Raw genomic sequence first — 18803 nt, forward strand, 5'->3', positions numbered from 1 at the left:
CAAAACAGAAAAGATTAAATAATAGATAGCTTTATGTCAGGCAAGAAATTTGACCTGGATGCAGCAAGCATTCAGAAACCACACAGAGTTGGAGTAAAGGAAAAAATAATCCAGCCCCATAGAGAGGGACTTGAAGGGTGGAGGCCATGCAAATGTGGTAAGCATGGTGAAGCCCTGTATTAGGGAGGCACTAGGGCATTAAGAAAGAAATCAAAGACTGATATGTGTTCAATGCAAAAGACAAAGGTGATCCTGGAGATTAGAACTACCTCTATGTTGATGGTGCTGTTGACTAAACAGGAAAGTTAATTTGTCAGACTGTTGAGCATGTATTTGAGATCCAACAGGGGTATAATTAGTAATATTTGTAAAATGGCTTTGCAACATAGCTTTGATAAAATATTTGTAAAACGACTTTGATAATAATTGTAAAATGCTTTACTGAAAGTGGGCTATGTCATAGTTCAGGATAGTTTCTTTAAGTTGGAGACAAAAGAATGATTGGGCTGTGATTCATTTGAATTCTTTATAAAAGTGTCTTACTTCCCTCTATATCTTCTTTTTTTTTTTTTTTTTTTTTTTTTTTTTTTTTTTTTTTTTTTTTTTTTTTTTTTTTTTTTTTTTTTTTTTTTTTTTTTTTGAGATGGAGTCTTGCTCTGTAGCCCAGGCTGGAGTGCAGCAGCGTGATCTCGGCTCACTGCAGCCTCCACCTCCCTGGTCCCGGTTCAAGCAATTCTCCTACCCCAGCCTCCCAAGTAGCTGGGACTACAGGCACACGTCACATGCCCAGCTAAGTTTTGTATTTTTTAGTAGAAACTGGGTTTCAGTATGTTGGCCAGTCTGGTCTTGAACTCCTGACCTCATGATCCACCCGCCTCAGCCTCCCAAAGTGCTGGGATTACAAGCATGAGCCACCATGCCCAGCCACTTTCCTCTATTTCTTTAAGATACAATCCTGGGGCATCTGTCCAGAGTTTTAAAATTTGAAAATTGCAATGGGGTAGACATCATAGAAATAAGACCAAGGACCCAGGGACCCGGGAAATAACTGTATTTCTAAGGATTCCTTACAAAGGAGAGATGGGACACCATCTCCTACCTTTCTCTTACACTTGTCTTAGAAGCCGTCACTCAAACTTCTTTATTCCTGTTGGGATCTCCAAGCAGTTGACAGTCCCTGTCACTTTTTATTGTTTCCTTACCTGTATCACTTCTCTTCCCTCCTTACAAAAATTACTTGTTTAAATACACCCTCAACTTCCTTGCCCTGCTCCTCCTCATCTGATTATTGACTTCAAGAATTAATATGCTCAGGCATTATGGATGTGGGGCCTCTGCATTTATCATCCTACATTCCTGGGGAGCCCTTATTATAATCACCATCAAAAGGAGTTTTAACATTGTGAAAACTGAGCCTCAAAGAAACTGGGTAAGGTTACACATGGATGGCAGCACATGGATTCAAACCTAAGTCTTCTGGTACAAATGTAATGTTTGTAAAAGGCCCTGGCTCTTCTCCAAATACACAGGTAAAAAAACAAAAGGACCTACTACAAAGGGTCCTTACAAGAAATAAAAGAAGGAAAAAGAACAAGATAGAAAAGGATAGCACCATCTTTAAAGAGTAAATATACAGAGAAAATAAAAATAATTTTAAGGTAAAATAATAAAGTATAAGCTACATAAATGCTAAAAAGATATAAAGGCAAGAGGTACTCAGAGTGACATAAAATTGCTGTTAATCTATTATGTGTTAACACAGAATCCAAAAGTTATCTCATATTCTGTGATAACATTAAGTGTATTTCTTGTGGTTAAAAAATTAAAATAAATGATAAAATGTCTTAAATCTGGAAATTTAATATTTTCCATAAATTTAGAAATTGGTAATGATTGTGTTTTCATCTAGGCATGCCAAATGCTGTGTTTTGCCTCTCTATCTCAGTAAATAGGTTGTTTCTTAGTGCCTACCTCAGTGTACAACCATCATTATCTCACAGCTTAGTCATGAAGTTCAACAACTGAAACTCAGGGAATTATCCATATAAATGAATGTTTGACTCATACAGCACTACAGAAAACAAAATGCTTCTTTCTAATGGATGAATCATAACATAATGTGAACCTTCCCACAAAAGAGCTTGACTCCTTTTTAATGCGGAGTTCTCTAATATTTTAATAAGCATTAAAGATTTCAGTCAATTTGGATTTTGGAAAATAAATAATTCAAAATACAGTTCTTCACCAGAATATGACTCCATTTCAGTGGTCCTCAGTCTCGACCAGGCATCAGAATCACTTGTGAAACTTTATAAAAACATTTGCTGAATCAGAACCTCTGAAGGTGCAGCCTGGGCTTATTTGTCTGAGAAAAGGCTCCGCAAATACTAAAGCACAAGCAAGAGTGAGAATTCGGATATTAGCAATTCATAAATAGTTCTTTGATGAGATTTCCCTCAGGAGAATTAGTTAGAATATTGCCATACAGACTTAGAAAAAATTCAGTGTTCTTGGTAAGGAGAACTTGACACTAAGAAGAGCTACCTCGATTTTATTGCTCCACAAAACAGCTGTCATTCCACAATCTGTACACCTCCAGGCTATCCCACTTTCAGCAGCTGCAAGAAATTCCAAGCATATTTCTAATGCAAACTGACCCAGCCTTTGAATCTAAATCTCTTCAACTCTCTCCTAAAGTTTAACTATAAATGTTCACTTTGGTTCAACTTTCCATTTGCCTTATATTAGTCAGCTGGTATGGTTTAAACATTTATAGATAGAAAAGTTCAGATATGGTCCAAGTTTTATTGCAATCAAATGTTAACTGGGTTGTGCATGCTATCAAGTATTTGACTACTGTAGATATTTGAGAATAATTACTGTCAATGAATCTTGATTTTTTTTTCTTTAGAAAATGATTACTAGACACTGTGCTATATTCCGGGACACAACCACACCCTTAATTTGTTAATATTCTAATAGGAAAGCATTCACTTGACAACTGTTTATTGAATGGATGCAAAGATGCATAAGATGTAATCTCTGCATTCTGAGACATTCCAGTCTATGTGATTTTTGTTCAAAAATCTGCCTCTTCATGTAGACTGGAATGCTCTACAATTTGGTGTCATGAAAAACTATAGACATAAAAAAATAATTACAAAGGAAAGTAAATCTATATGAGGAAAGTCAGTGCAGGCCTTACAGAGAAAGTGGCACCTAAACTGGAAGAATGAATGGAAAGAATATTCCAAACAGAAATATGCAAATCTCACAAACAAGCAAATCATAACATAGTCAGTGAAGAATGAGAACTATATGGAATATTTAACACAAGGCTCACTGACTCTCTGTCACTGCCCTTGTCGTCATTCTTAATAACTTCAACAGACCTACAGATATCTGTCTAATTGCCTAGGCTCTCTATTTCCAACAACCATTTCCTTAATTATTCCAAGCTCCTGCTCCTACCATTCTATCCTTGTTATTGCAATAACTGTAGGCACCTCTGAAATTTCAAATTTAGGATTTCAACCATGGTTTCCTAAATAATACCTGCTACCATTTCTGTACACTTGCCTTAGAAACCCTCCAAAACTTCTTCATTCCTGTTGAGATCTCCAAGCAATTAACATTTCCTAGCACTTCACTGTCTTCTTCCCTGCATCACCTCACTTTCCTCCTTACAGCAATTACCCACTTACAAATATCCTCAACTGCCTCACACTACTCCTTGTTTGATCAAATCCCTGATTAAACCCAAGTCTCTACCTATTCCGTGCCCAAACACTGTCAATTGAACATGACTGGAGAAAAACTCCAAAACATGTCAACTAATCCCACTTTACTTTTATGATCACTGATGTCAGAAGAAATCATTCTCTTCCCAGAGCTTTGGCTATTGCTCTTCCTTTTGCTTAGAATGGTTTCCCCTCAGATATTTACATGGCTTGCCATCTTGACTTATGTAAGTTTTTGCTAAAGTGTCACTTTTTTAAAGAGGACTTCCCAGGACCACCCTATCTAACCCAGCCCCCTCTATCCTAGCCTGTCTCTCTGTACCCATTAGCTCTGCTTTACTTTTCTTTATACAACTTATCATGAAACTTTGTTTATCTTTGTCACCTCCACTAGAATGTAAGCTCCACGAGGGCAACAACTGTGTTTGTCATATTTGCTACTATATGTCCATGTAGCTGGCACATAGTAAAGGAGATAGTTAATTTCTTGACTGGATCATGTGGTGCCCAGATATTTGATTAAACATTATTCTGGGCATGTCTATGAAGGCTTTCTGGATGGGATTAGCATTTCAATCAGACTGAGCAATGCAGATTGCTGTCCCATATGTAGATGGGGCTCATCCAATCTATTGAAGTCCTAAGTAGAACCAACAGGCAAAGTGAGGGAAAATTGTTCTCTCCAACCTACTGTCTTCAAGCTGAGACATCATATTCTCCTGCCCTTGGGCTTAGGACCAGCTCTCCTGAGTCTCCAGTTTGCTCTCTGTAGATGCTAGGACTTCCCAGCCACTATAACTATATGAGCAAATTGCTTATAATAAATCTAGATAAATAGATAGAGAAAGACAGAGATAGAATAGGTTTACATATACATGTAAATCTATATCTACTGTACTGGAAATAAGAGTCTCCTTAAGGGCGCACAGAAGTTTTCAGATTATTTATCCAGTGCTTGATGTGGGAGTCCAAATCCTTGAGCTTATCTTTTTCTTTCACCACTTTGTGCAGTGACATCAGTAGCAAACAGCCAATCTCATTATCTTTGTTAGTTTTCCAAAAATATTTGAAAGTATCATAGATATAGTTACCTGTTCTTTGCTCAATCTTTCTGTCTATCTAATCTTTCTTTATGTTTGGGTTCTCCAGGGAAATAGAACCAATAAAATATATAATATATATAATATTTTCTTAACAAGAGTGGTTCTAGAGGAACAGAATTCATTCAACTACCAAAGGCAAAGTGGGTGTGGTTATCATAATGGAGATCAGAGTCAAAGCAGCAATCAGAATAGTCTGACTCATGCATACCTACGTAATTGACTGGTTGATCTTGCTGTACCTAGAAGTGAAATAGATAAGAAGCCTACTAAATTCTTACTTGATCTGTATAAAGAGAAAAGTTCAAGGCCAAGTGAACAAAACTCTGAATCATAAATCAGAGAGTCACAGCCCCTCAATCAGTTTCAATAACTGAGCCAATTTATATAGGCCCAGAACCACTTAAATGAAGAAGAAGCCAAGTCCCCTTGAAGAAGGACCTCATTAGACTGCCAAAAATTTATGCTGTAATCTTTCTCCTAACCTTCTATAAAGAGACATATGGCCCTTTATCAGGGTAACTGTGCACTCAGGAAAAGGAAATAATCTAACTCTTCAAGAATTACTGGATATTAACTCTGAATTGACACTAGTACTAATTCCAGGATATCCAAAACAACACCGTGACCCAATAGTCAGAGTAGGGGCTTAAGGAGGTCAGGTGATCAATAGAGTTTTAACCAAGGTCCATGTTACAGTGAGTCCAGTAGGTCCCTGAAACGATCTTATGGGTTATTTTCCCAGTTCTAGAATGCATAACTTAAATAGATACATTTAGCAGCTGGCAGAATCCCCACATTGGTTCACTGATCTGTGGAGTGAGTGCTATTACGGCATGAAAGGCCAAGCAGAAGCCACTATAACTCCCTCTACCTAGGAAAATAGCAACCCAAAAGCAATACCACATTCCTGGAGGGATTGCAGAGATTAGGGCCACTATCAAGGTTGCACCATGATTGAAAGATGCAGGTGTGTTGATTCCCACCACATCCCCATTCAGCCTTCCTTTCCCGCCTGTGCAGAAGACATATGGATCTTGGAGAATGACAGTGTAGTATTGTAAACTAAGCCAGATGGTGACTCCAATTGCAGCTGCTGTCTCTGATGTGGTTCCATTGATTGAGCAAATTAACACATTTCCTGGTAACTGCTGTACAGCTATTGATCTGGCAAATGCTTTGTTCCTGATACCTGTTAGTAAAAACTACCAGAAGCCATTTGCTTTCAGCCGGCAAGTCTGGCAACCCACCTTCACTGTTCTACCTCAGAGGTATACCAACTCTACAGCACTATGCCATAGTTGAGTCCACAGGGACCCTGATTGCCTTTCCCTTCCATAAGATATCACATTGGTCCATTACATTGATGACATTATTCCAACAGGACTTAATAAGAAATCTCAACCACTCTAGGTGTATTGGTAAGAAATTTGTAGATCAGAGAGTGGGAAATAAATTTTTAAAAAATTTAGGGATCTTCCACCTCAGTGAAATTTGTAGGACCCCAGTGGCATGAGTCATGTCAAGATAACTCTTCTGAGGTAAAGGATAAGTTGTTTCATCTGGCCCCTCTTACAACCAAGAAAGAAACAATGCCTAGTGGGCCTGTTTGGATTTTGGAAGAAACATATTTCTCATTTGTGTGTATTCTTCAGCCCATTGACCAAGGGATCCAAAAAGCTGCTTGTTTTGAATGGGCCCCAGAGCAAAAGAAGGCTTTATAACAGGTCCACACTGCTGTGTAAGCTGCTTCGCCACTTGGACCACATAATTCTGCAAATCCAATGGTATCTGAAGTGTCGGTGGCAGATGGGGATGCTGTTTGGTGCCAATAATATCCCCCTACAGGTGAATTACAGCACAGGACCTTAGAATTTTAGAGCAAAGCTCTGCCATCCTCTTCAGATAATTACTATCCTTTTGAGAAATAGCTCTTGGCCTACTAATGGGCCTTAATAGAAACTGAACCCTTCCTTAACCATGGGTCACTAAGCTACCATTTGATCTGAGCTGCCCATCTGAACTGGTTGTTATATGACCCACCAAGCCTAAAGTTGGTTGTGTACAGCCTGACTTCATCATAAAATGTCAGTGGGAAATACAGTGATTGGGCCAAAGCAAGGCCTGTAGTCACAAGTAAGTTATATGAAAAAGAGACTCAAATGCCCTCAGTTTCCATTCTTGCTACATTGCCTTCTCTCTCCCAGCCTGCACCTATGGCCTCATGAGAAGTTTCCTATAATCAGTTGATCGATTATAATATTACAATTAGATTATAATCAGAGGAAAAGAAGACTAAGGCCAAGTTTACAGCTGGTTCTGTACAGTATATTCCTTATCATGCTGAATAAGCTGGGTTAATATACTGACGTTTTGAAGATTCAATTACAGTTCCAGCTAAGTGGCAATACTTTACGGTGCTGAGGCAATGTTCTCCAGAAGGCTGTATATGCTCTGAATCAGCATCCAATCTATAGTGCTGCCATACCCACAGCAAGAATTTACAGGTTTAGTAATCAAGGTGTGAAAATGAGAGTAGCACCACTCACTATTATCTCTAGTGATTTACTAGTAAACTATTTGCTTCCTAGTCCCATAACCTTACGTTGCTACTCCAGAGGTCTTAGCTCCAACAGGAAGAATGTGTCCACCAGGAGACATAACAATGATTCCATTGAATTGGAAGCTAAGACAGCCATCTGGCCACTTTGGACCCCTCATGGCCCTGAAAAAACAGGCCAAAGAAGGAAGTTACTGTGCTGGCTGGGGTGATTGATCCTGACTATCAAGAACAAATTAGGTTGCTATTCTACAGTGGAGATAAGAAAGAGTATATCTGAAATATAGGAGATCCCTTAGGACTTTTCCTAGTATTACTATGCCCTGTTATTAAGGTCAGTGAAAAACCCAATCCAGGCAGGACTACTAAGGCCAGACCCTTCAGTAGTACAGGTTTGGGTCATTTCAAAGAACCACAATTAGCTGAGTGCTTGCTGAAGGCAAAGGGAATACAGAATGGGTAGTGGATGAAGGTCTAAGTACCAGCTACAACCATGTGACCAATAACAGAAATGAGGACTGTAACTGTCACAATACTTCCTCCTCATTTTGTTATTAGTGTGTTTGTGTGTACAACTATATATATATATATATATAAGCATATTTATTAATATACACTAAGCGATTATCTTTTTCCTTCCCTCTCTTATTCATGTATCATGTAACATAAAATATATTAACTTTATATCATAGTATTTAAGTATTATTAATTTTACATCATAGTATTTAGTCTATGAGATAACAAGGAGAAAAGTAAACATCATTCAAAGACTTTACCTGGGGAAGGGATTAGTGCATTGCCAATTGTACGCAAGATAGTTTTATCATGTTAGGTGGAACTATTACTTTGTTATTGTCTTTATTTGGTTATTAAGTATGCTTTAAGGTGATGCATATGGTTACCAAACTGACAAAGGATGAACTTGGGATGGTTAATTTTATGTGTTAACTTGACTGGGTCACAGGGGGCCCAGATATTTCATTAAACATTATTTTGGGTATGTTCATAAGCAATTTTCTGGGTGAGATTAGCATTTGAATCAGTAAATTGAGTAAAGCAGATTGACCTTCCCAATGTGGGTGGGCCTCATCAAAACTTTTAAAGGTTTGAATAGAACAATAAGTTGGTGTTGGGAGACTTCGCTGTCTGTGCCTATCATTGAGCTGAGACATCAAACTTCTCCTGCCTTAGAAGTTGGACTCAGACTGGCACTTAGGCCACCAGCTCTCCTGATTCTCAGACCTTCAGACTTGGACTGGAACTATGCCATCTCTTCTGCTGGGTATCCAGGTTGCTGACTATAGATCTTGGACTTCTCAGCCTCCACAGAATTTCTTATAATCAATATTTAAGAACTCTACAGGTTCTGTTTCTCTGGAGAATCCAAAGGAATCCAGTAAGAAATACAATAAATAAATGAATTATTGACAGTCCATGTAGCTAAAATGTAACACAGGACTTAGGATATGGTAAGTGTCAGAGTCCATTTTCTGTTGCTTATAACAGAATATTTGAAACTGTGTAATTTATAAAGAAAAGGAATTTGTTTCTGACAGCTATGGAAGCCAGGAAATCCAAGGTCAAGGAGCTACATCTAGTGAGAACCTTCCTGCTGGTAGGGACTCTCTGAAGAGTCCCAAGGCTGTGCAAGGAATCAAATAGCAAGGGAACTGAACATGTTAGTCTATTTTTTAAATGTGGAGCTCATGTTATTAGTAACATGAGGATTATGTTTTACTCCAAAGACTAATAAGTCTGTCCCTGGTAGACTTAATTAAAAATACAAAAACAAAAACAGAACCTCTTTTTCTCCCTTTACATAGCTACCTAGGTCAGAGGTTGGGAAACTGTTTTTGTAAAAGTCCAGATAGTTAATATTTTAGGGTTTTGTGCCATGGAGTCTCTGTTGCAACTGCTCGGCTCTCCTGTTATAGCTTGAAGTCTACCATAGAAAGTAAGTAAATGAATGAGTGTAGCTGTGTTATAGTAAAACTGCCTTTGTAAAAATAAGTGGTAGATTAAATTTGGACTGTGGGTTATAATTTACCCAATCCCTAATTTAGTCTAAGGTATCTCATTCCAAGATTAGAAAACATAAGCAGAGAAGGACACAGTCTTTACTCATTCTGATGTAAATTACTTATTAATGAAGTCCAACCTGGTGAATACAAACACTTATAGTGAACAGTAAGTTGAGAAAGAGTAGAGGGAGTGGTAATTACAAAATTGTGCCTCAACTAAAGAATATCATATATAACAACTACAATACAGCCTAAGAAAATAATAAGTAAAGTTATCCTTTAAGACAGGAATCCATCACTTTACTCAACATCTTTTATCAGCAGACTCTTAAACATTATTGGTTCTTCCATATACGTTCCACTTATCTACAGATATCAATCTGCTCTAGAGCAAAGCAGACTTGTTACTTGTTACTTTCCCCACCATTAGGGCAACTTGTGTGCTGATACAGATAATGCCAATCAGATAATGATATCTGCAAATTAATTTTTAGTTTATTTTTAATTATTCACCCAATTCCTAACCAAACTCATTCAAAAGAAAATGTCCATAGCCAAAATGTTTAGGTTCATTGGTCCAAGTTGAGTTTCAAATCAAAACAAATGGTCCTGGGGGATCTGTAGTGAAAATCTATGAGATTGTCTTCCCAGAACCAATTTCTGAGAATCAACTTTCACCCACCTATGTGGTTCCCATGGTACTCAAAATCCCACTCCCCCCACTCCCACACTCCCTACCCCCCCACCCCCCACGATTAAGTGGTTCTGTATTCATTTGCTAGGGTTACTGCAACAAAGTATCACAAACTGAATGGTTTAAACAGAAATTTGTGTCTCAATTTCTAGCCGCTAAAAGTTAGAGATAAAGGTGTCGGCAACCTTAGCTCCTTCTGAGGGCTTTGAAGGAGAATCTGCTCCATGCCCCTCTCCTATTTTTTAGTGGTTTGCTGACAACTTTGGCACTCTGCCTTGTAAATGTATCACCCCATCTCTGCCTTCATGTTCACTTGGTGTTCTCCTCGTATACCTGCCTATATCTGTGTCAAAATTGTCCTTCTTCTATAAAAAATAGTCTTATTGGATTAGGGATCACTCTAATGAACGATCTGAACTTGATAATCTACAAAGACCCAATTTTTAAAAATATTTTATGTTCTGGGGTACATGTGCAGATTGTACAGGTTTGTTACATATGCAAACTTGCACCATGATGATCTGCTGCACCTATCAACCCATCGCCTAGGTTTAAAGCCCCAAATGCATTAGCTATTTATCCTGATGCTCTCCCTCTCCCCACCCCACCAGCCCCAGTGTGTGTTGTTCCCCTCCCTGTGTTCATGTGTTCTCATTGCACAGCTCAAAGACCCAATTTCTAAGAAAAACCACATTCACGGGTACTTGGGGTTAGAATATTAGCATTTTTTAGGGAGACATAATTCAACCTGTAACAGGTCTAAGGTGTCACAAGCTGGATAATAGGAGTCCTTTCTAAGGATTTTTAGAAATAGAACTGAGAGAGTCTAGATTGCTAAAGTGGTCATATGTAAAATTCAAGTGCTGTTGGCGAATATGTTTTCTAACACACAAAAGTATCAGCAGCAATGTATTAATGATGACATAATTTGAGTTCCTGGTTCCAAATATGTCTGTGGTCCAGCCTCAAACCCACCTGCCCTTTCAAAGGTTTCCCTTCATTTCATAGGACTCCATAACTTTGTGTCTGTAGGGGTTTTTTTTGGGAGGGGAGGTTTGTTTGTTTTTAAAGACAGGGTCTCACTCTGTCACCCAGGCTGTAATGCAGGGGCATGATCACAGCTCACTGCAGCCTCAACCTCCTTGAGCTCAGGTGATCCTTACACTGCAGCCTCCCAAGTAGTTGGGACTACAGGTCCATGTCACCGTGCCTGGCTAATTTTTGTATATATATATATATTTTTTTTTTGGTCAAGATGGGGTTTCGCCATGTTGCTCAGGCTGGTATTGAACACCTAGGCTTAAGCAATCCACCTGCCTCAGCCTCCCAAAGTGCTGGGATTACAGTCATGAGCCACTGCACCTGGCCAGGACTCTGTAACTTCTTCTAAACAAGAGGACTAACATTTGTAACATCTCTTACAATTAATCTTCAAAAATATGCTCTCCACTGTATTCACCTAACAGATTCCATAGAAACACTGGATTTCAAGGAATGTTTCATATTGCTAAAAATTATTATAGAAATGTATTCCACCAGATCTAGAGCTATGACACCCAAGATGATTCTGAATATGTAAATATTCAAATCAACAGAAATAAAAAGTCATCCAGAGACATTAGGAATGTTAAGAATAAAGAAAACAATGTCAATAAGAATTCTGGTGATTAAATAAAGACCATTATAATTTTGGAGTCTAATAACACAAACTTACTTTATTGGCATTATGGAGTCAGTTAGTTTCTCTTTTTTAATTGTTCTCTGCTGAATATAACTGGTCTTCCCATAAATTTGCTAGATATTTCTTAATATATTTGGCAAATATTTATGTCTGGACATACCTGAAGAACTTGTAGGACAGGAATTCTAGGCTGTTATTTATTTGAGAGGTGATATGTCTACAGGAAAAGAATTCATCCTGAGGGCAGAGAAAATCAAAAGCCAATCAGATAATAGTGGCCACTAATAATTCTCCAGCTAAGCCCCATGGAGTCCTGTTTACTGTGATGAGTAAAATCTGAAAAGAAGAGGCAACTTTACCCACCAAAATCTCAGTGGGTCATTGAGAGTGCTGGACAACTTCATTATCACTGTAGGTAACTTTAGCAATAGCAGGATGATGCAGCTGTTACTTATCCACATTGACCAACAGGACATACAGCAACCTAAAGAGGATGATGCTAGTGACTTTAACACCAGTGACTTTGTGAGTAGGGGTGACATAATTGCCACTTTTGATGTCGTCACCACAATGGCTTAAAAAGGAAGCAAATGAAGTAACCCACATAGAAGTCAAAAGGACTAGCTCCCAATCTTTGTGAGACCACATTCTAGGGACGTCCATAACTATTTGAGAGGAGTATAGGAGGACTGTACTTCTTAAGAAGAAGACACAAGAGAAAAAAAAAAGAGAATTCCTATTTTCGGTCATTGTAATATTACTTTGGTCCCTGGGTTGGTTTAGACCAAGAAACAAGGGTTGATGAAAAAAAAAATTCTAAGAAACAAAATAAATGTCTTGTATATTTTCAACTATTCTGTTGCATTTGTGTTCCTACCAATTGCTTATACATTTTGACTACACAATAGCACTATCTTAGCATTTTATTATTTTAAAAGATCACAATAATGTTTCTCAAAGTTTCATCTGAAAAGTGCCACCTGGACCTCAGAAAATCTTCAATGGCAGCTTTTGACTTTTTCTTGTTTTTTAATTTCAAAAACTACAAGAAAATGCTTTTTTAAATTATAATTAAAAATTTGAGTCATAAAACCAGTCTTTCCACTTAAAATGAGCTCATTTTTAGTCATCCATAAAATATCATATAACGATAACTATTTTTAATTCCCCTTAAAACTGCATTTACATTAGTAAATGATTTTTTTTTTTTACTTACAGCAAAAGTGTATCTACAATATATTATAACACAATGTTGAACACAAGATCTTGCTAACTTATTATGCTGGAATTTTATTGTTAGGATTAAAGGTGCTTTCAAAAGCTATCTGGTATAGACCTTAACTTCCAAAATAAAGTCACTAAATTTCAATTTCCAAAATGAATTCTACAGAACACATGTGCCACTGTTTTGTTTTGTTTTGTTTTAACATGTTTTGTGTTTGGGGGGGTTATTCAGTATGAAGGATATTTTCCAGGGGCAATTAAGTTTAGGAAATTCTTGGTATATTAAACAGGCTGAAAACTGATCTTTTTCAAACAACAAATTCTTCTAAAATATCATTTATCCTATATAATGTGCCTGAATTTCTAGCCTCAGAAGGTTTACACAGGGATTAAATTCACATTTGGAAGAAAACAGCCTTTCTTGTCTGGAAAAACAACGTGGCAGGTGCAGGGTCAAGGACATCCCTGAGGGAGAGCCAAAGTCCCCTTCAGCAATTTTCTTCCAAACCACTGAAAGACATTGACAATCGCCACCACAGAAGGCTTTCTCCCATCCTTGTGTGTGAGCTTAATTTCTAACTTCAGTTCGGATAATTAAATATAAAAATCATATCAATCAATATTACATCTTTTTATTTAATACAATGTCATATACTATAGTATTACCACTAAACTGTAAAGTGGATCATGGCGATAATCTTTGAACATCCAAAGGGCTGTTTGTTGGACAGGTGATAAAATTAGAGAAAATCATTTGTCTTTTATTCCATAGGAGCATGTTATTTGCAGAGTTAAATATACATTGTCGCAAATATTCTTTCACTCACTTCCATACCTCATAAGCACGACTTTTGTACATAACAACACTTATCAGTTGATTATCAACAACTGCTTACATGAAACCACAGTGCAAAAATGTGGTTAGAAACCACTAAGACAAAAAATGAAAAGAAGAAGCACTTCCTATTTTTCAGCTTTATAAAAGGTGAAAGGGTGTGGTTAACAAAATAATGTATTTTAAAATAGCCAGAGTCGTGCTGAGACAACTAAGCTCATCAATGTTTGTTTGATAATACGTTGTAATGTCTTTTAAAATAAACATTATCTAAAATAAGATGTTTTATTACATGAAAAGTTGAACCTAGGGCATCACATGTGAGAATTAAAAGTTGCCATATAATTTCTGAAGGCCTCATCCTACCTAGAAGAGCAGAAAGCACCAATCAACTTGAAGAAAAAGTAGAGTCTGATTAATTAGAAGAGGTAAATTGAGAAAATAGAAAATTCAGAGGGAAATTTTGAGTAGTTTTTTTTAAAGAAAAAAGGTCTCTAAAGAAAGAAAAGAGAAGAAAAAACAAATGGAAAAATGCACAGAGAACAGAAAACTATAATAAAGGGGTTAAAAATAGATTTATATCAAATATCTGTTCATTTAATTATTTTCCCTTCCACCCCCCAAAAAAAAAACTATTTTGAAAGGAAAGTTAGCTGACAAATGAAAAATAGAAATTGTGACCACCCAAAAAATACAGAATTGAAACTTCAGTATCACCAAACTAGCTCTTATGCTTCCCAATAATATGCCATGCCCAACATTTCTGGAACACAGACAGTACCTGATCTGCCATTTTATCTGTTATCTGATTTTATGACTCACCTCTTGTTCTTTCCACCACTGCATCATGGTATCCACAGTGGAGTACACTAGACACACTGGTTTCAGAATACTGGAAGTACAGCTTCAGGAACAGAACTCCACATCTATAGGCAGCATAGGAAGATGATGAGAATTTTGTATTCACCAATGTAGTAATTAATTCAAGCAAGGATTATCAACAAATGCTAAAACCCTGGACTCAAAGTATCATTCCACAGATAGCTTATCAATTAAAAAGTAGAAAGCTTACCCTTACAATGAAGAAATCTGGCAGTAACTCTCTTAAAGTGACCAAACTCAGTATCACCGACAATGGAGCAACCTGTCATTCACCTGTGTACTCTTCCTGCCAAAAATACTTTAACCTAAATCTAATTATGAGAAAACAATTGAACAAATACAAAATTTGGGACACCTTTTATTATTAGTGACCTAGACTCTTCAGAAAAAAAAATCATAGCATGAAAAGAAAAAAGAAAAAAAGCAGGAAACTATTCCTGTAAAAGAGATGAAAGATCCCATACTCAAATGCTATACATAATCCTAGATTGGTTCCTATACAGAAAAAAAAAAAAAACACAGCTATAAATGACATTTGGTGATAGTTATGGAAATTTAGATATAGATGGTATATTAAATGGTGGTTTGGGATTATTATTATTAGTTTTCTTAGGCATCAAAAGATGTATTTTGTAGAAGAAAATACTTATTCATTTTTTTTAATTCAACGTTTATTTTAGATTCAGGGAGTATGTGTGCAGGTTTCCTACATGGGTAAATTGTGTGATGCTGAGCTTTGGGGTACAATTGATTCCATCACCCAGGTAGTGAGCATAGTACCCAATAGGTAGTTTTTCAACCTTTCCTCCACCCTCCTCTAGTAGTCCCCAGTATCCATTGTTGCCATCTTTATGTCTATGTAGACCCAATGTTTAGCTCCCACTTATAAATGAGAATATGCAGTATTTGTTTTTCTGTTTCTGTGTTAATTTGTTTAGGATAATGGCCTCCAGCTGCATTCATATGGCTACGAAGGACATGATTTAGTTATTTATATGGCTGCATAGTATTTCATGGTGTGTGTATGTATGCGTGTGTGTGTGTATATATATATATATATATACACATATATATATAAACCATATATATGTGTATGTGTGTGTAAAAAAAAATATATATATATAATATTTTCTTTATCCAATCCACCATTGATGGGCACCTAGTTTGATTCTATGTATTTTCTATTATAAATTTTGCTGTGATGAACATATAAGGACATGTGTATTTTTGGCAGGACAATTTATTTTCTTTTGGATATATGCTCAGTAATGGGATTGCTGTGTCAAATGGTAGTTTTTTTTAAGTTCTTTGAGAAATCTCCAAACTGCTTTCTACAGTGGCTGAACTAATTTACATTCCCACCAACAGTGTATAAGTGTTCTCTTTTCTCTGCAGCCTCACTGGCATCTGTTGTTTTTGCCTTTTTAGTAATAGCCATTCTGACTAGTGTAAGATGGTATCTCATTGTGGCTTTGGTTTGCACTTCTGATTAGTGATGTGGAGCACTTTTTCATGTTTGTTAGCCAATTGTGTGTCTTGTTTTGGGAAGTGTCCATTCTGTCTTTTGACCTCTTTTTACTTGGGTTGTTTTTGGCTTACTGAGTTATTTAAATTTCTTATAGATACTAGATATTAGACCCTTGTCAAATGCATAGATTGCAAATATTTTCTCTCATTCTGTGAGTTGTCTGTTTACACTGTTCATAGTTTTTGTTTTTTGTTTGGCTGTACAGAAGCTCTTTGGTTTAATTAGGTCTCATTTGTCAAATTTTTTTGCTGTAACTGCTTTTGAGAACTTAATCATAAATACTTTCTTCTTAATCATAAATTCTTAAACATAAATTATTTCCCAAGGTCAATGGCCAGATTGATGTTTCCTATGTTTTCTTCTAGGATTCTTATAGCTAGAGGTCTTACATTTAAAGATTTAATCAACCTTGAGTTAATTTTTGTATATGGTGAAAAGTAGGTGTCCAGTTTTATTCCTATGCACATGGCTAGCTAGCTATCCCAGCACAATTTATTGAGTAGGAAGTCCTTTCCTCATTGCTTATTTTGAACAATTTTGTCCAAGATCAAATCGTTGTATGTGTGTGATTTTATCTATGGGTTCTCTAGAATGCTCTTAATCCCAAGAGATGCAGTTTAAATATACTAGGATGTGACAGAATTCCTGCAATTTACTTTTTAAAAGGTCACTTAACTCCTGTGTGTGTTTGTGTGTATGTGTATATGTATGTGTGTTTGTAAGGACATAAATCAAATGTGGCAAAATAAACAGTTGGTGAAGTAGGTTAAAAGTATTTAGTGTTCATCATACTATACTATTCTAACATTTTTGTAAGTTTTTAAATGATCAAAGTGAAAAGTTGGGTGGCAGGGAACATTGAGAAATCATTGGCCTTGTATTTAGAAAAAAAAAAAAAAAAAAGTACCTGGAGTTCAATTAATGTTGTTATCTTGGGCAAGCCACTCCCAACTTCTGAGCATGAATGGGACAATCTCACTGCTCAGACTGCTGTAAGGATAATAATCTAGGCCCAGGGATATTTGTAAACTAAAAAACACTCCAGGGTTCTCAGCCTGCAGTCCCAAGACAGAAGTCAGGTTCCGTGAACTTGGACGGGAATCTCACTACCCTCTAACTGCAATTTAACATTTCCTACGATTATATGCATTAGCATAAGTTAACATGTCATCTATTTGTTCACAGTAACAGCTCAATATTGTTAGCTCTGTTATCATTACAGTTAATTTTCTTAAGTTGCACAAGTGACAGTCATGAAAAGCATGAGTCAGTGACAGAGCTCTTACAATCTTACATCCTCTTTTTCCTTCCACATCTAAAAGGACACACCTACTCTGAGCCAATACTATGTAAAAGATACTATACCATTGACTGATGCTTTCCGTGGCCCTCAGTTGTGCAACTTAAAAACCAAATTGTAATAACAGAGCTAACTCAATGTGTCCAAAACTAAACTACTCCTGATCTTCCCCATATAGAAACCTGCTCATTCAAAGCTGCTCCTATGATGGCACTCCAACAATCCAGGTACTCAAGTCAAAAACTTTAGAGTCATCCTTGACTCCTCTTTTTTCCTCTTTATGTCCAATGCTTTAGGAAATTATGTTGTCTCTACCTTTAAAATATATTAAAAACCTAACCATTTCCCACCACAGACACTGCTACTGCTCTAGTCCAAGCCACTGCAATCTTTCACCCAAAGACTAATACAACAGCCTCCTAAGCAGGTCCCCTACTTCTTCTCTTGAGTCTATTCTCTCTGTAAATAATATCCTTTTAAAACATGTCCATCATCCATTCTCCTTTTTAAAACTTTGCAATTGTTCCCATTTTCTTAGAGTAGAAACCAAAGTCCCTCCAATGATTACAAAAACCCATACGATCATACTTCTCTTTACCTCTGTAACCTCAACTCCTACCTCTCTCTCTCTGCTCCCACCCTGTCCCAGCCACACTGGCCTCCTTGACATCCCTAGAATATGCCAGGCATGCTCCTACCTTAGGATTTTTGCACTGGATGTTCTCACTGCTTTGGAACCCAGATATTTATATGGCTAATTCCATCATCTCCATGTCTCTGGTCAAAGAGTAAGAAGGCCTACTCTGACAATTCTATTTAAAATAGCAAGTCACCTTCGGGTGCCTAATCCCCCTTACCTTTCCTCTAGCATTTATGGCCTTCTAATGTATAAATAATATAATATATAGTGTCTATTGCCCTCTGCTAGATTATGAGCTCCATACAGGGCAAAGGTCTTGTTTTGTTTACTCATATTTTTAATTATTTATTCATTTATCTATTTTGTTATTTTTTTACAATTTTTATGATGCTTAAATGTACATAATATAAGATACACTATCTTAACCATTTTTAATGTGTAGTTCAGTGGTATTAAAAACAGTTATGGCTGGGCGTGGTGGCTCATGCCGGTAATTCAGGCACTTTGGGAGGCAGAGGTGGGAAGATCACTTGAGGTCAGGAGTTTGAAACCAGCCTGCCAGCACAGTGAAACCCTGCCTGTAGTAAAAATACAAAAA

Source organism: Cebus imitator, unplaced genomic scaffold (assembly GCF_001604975.1).
Source record: "Cebus imitator isolate Cc_AM_T3 unplaced genomic scaffold, Cebus_imitator-1.0 Scaffold479, whole genome shotgun sequence".
Classification (NCBI taxonomy): Eukaryota; Metazoa; Chordata; class Mammalia; order Primates; family Cebidae; genus Cebus; species Cebus imitator.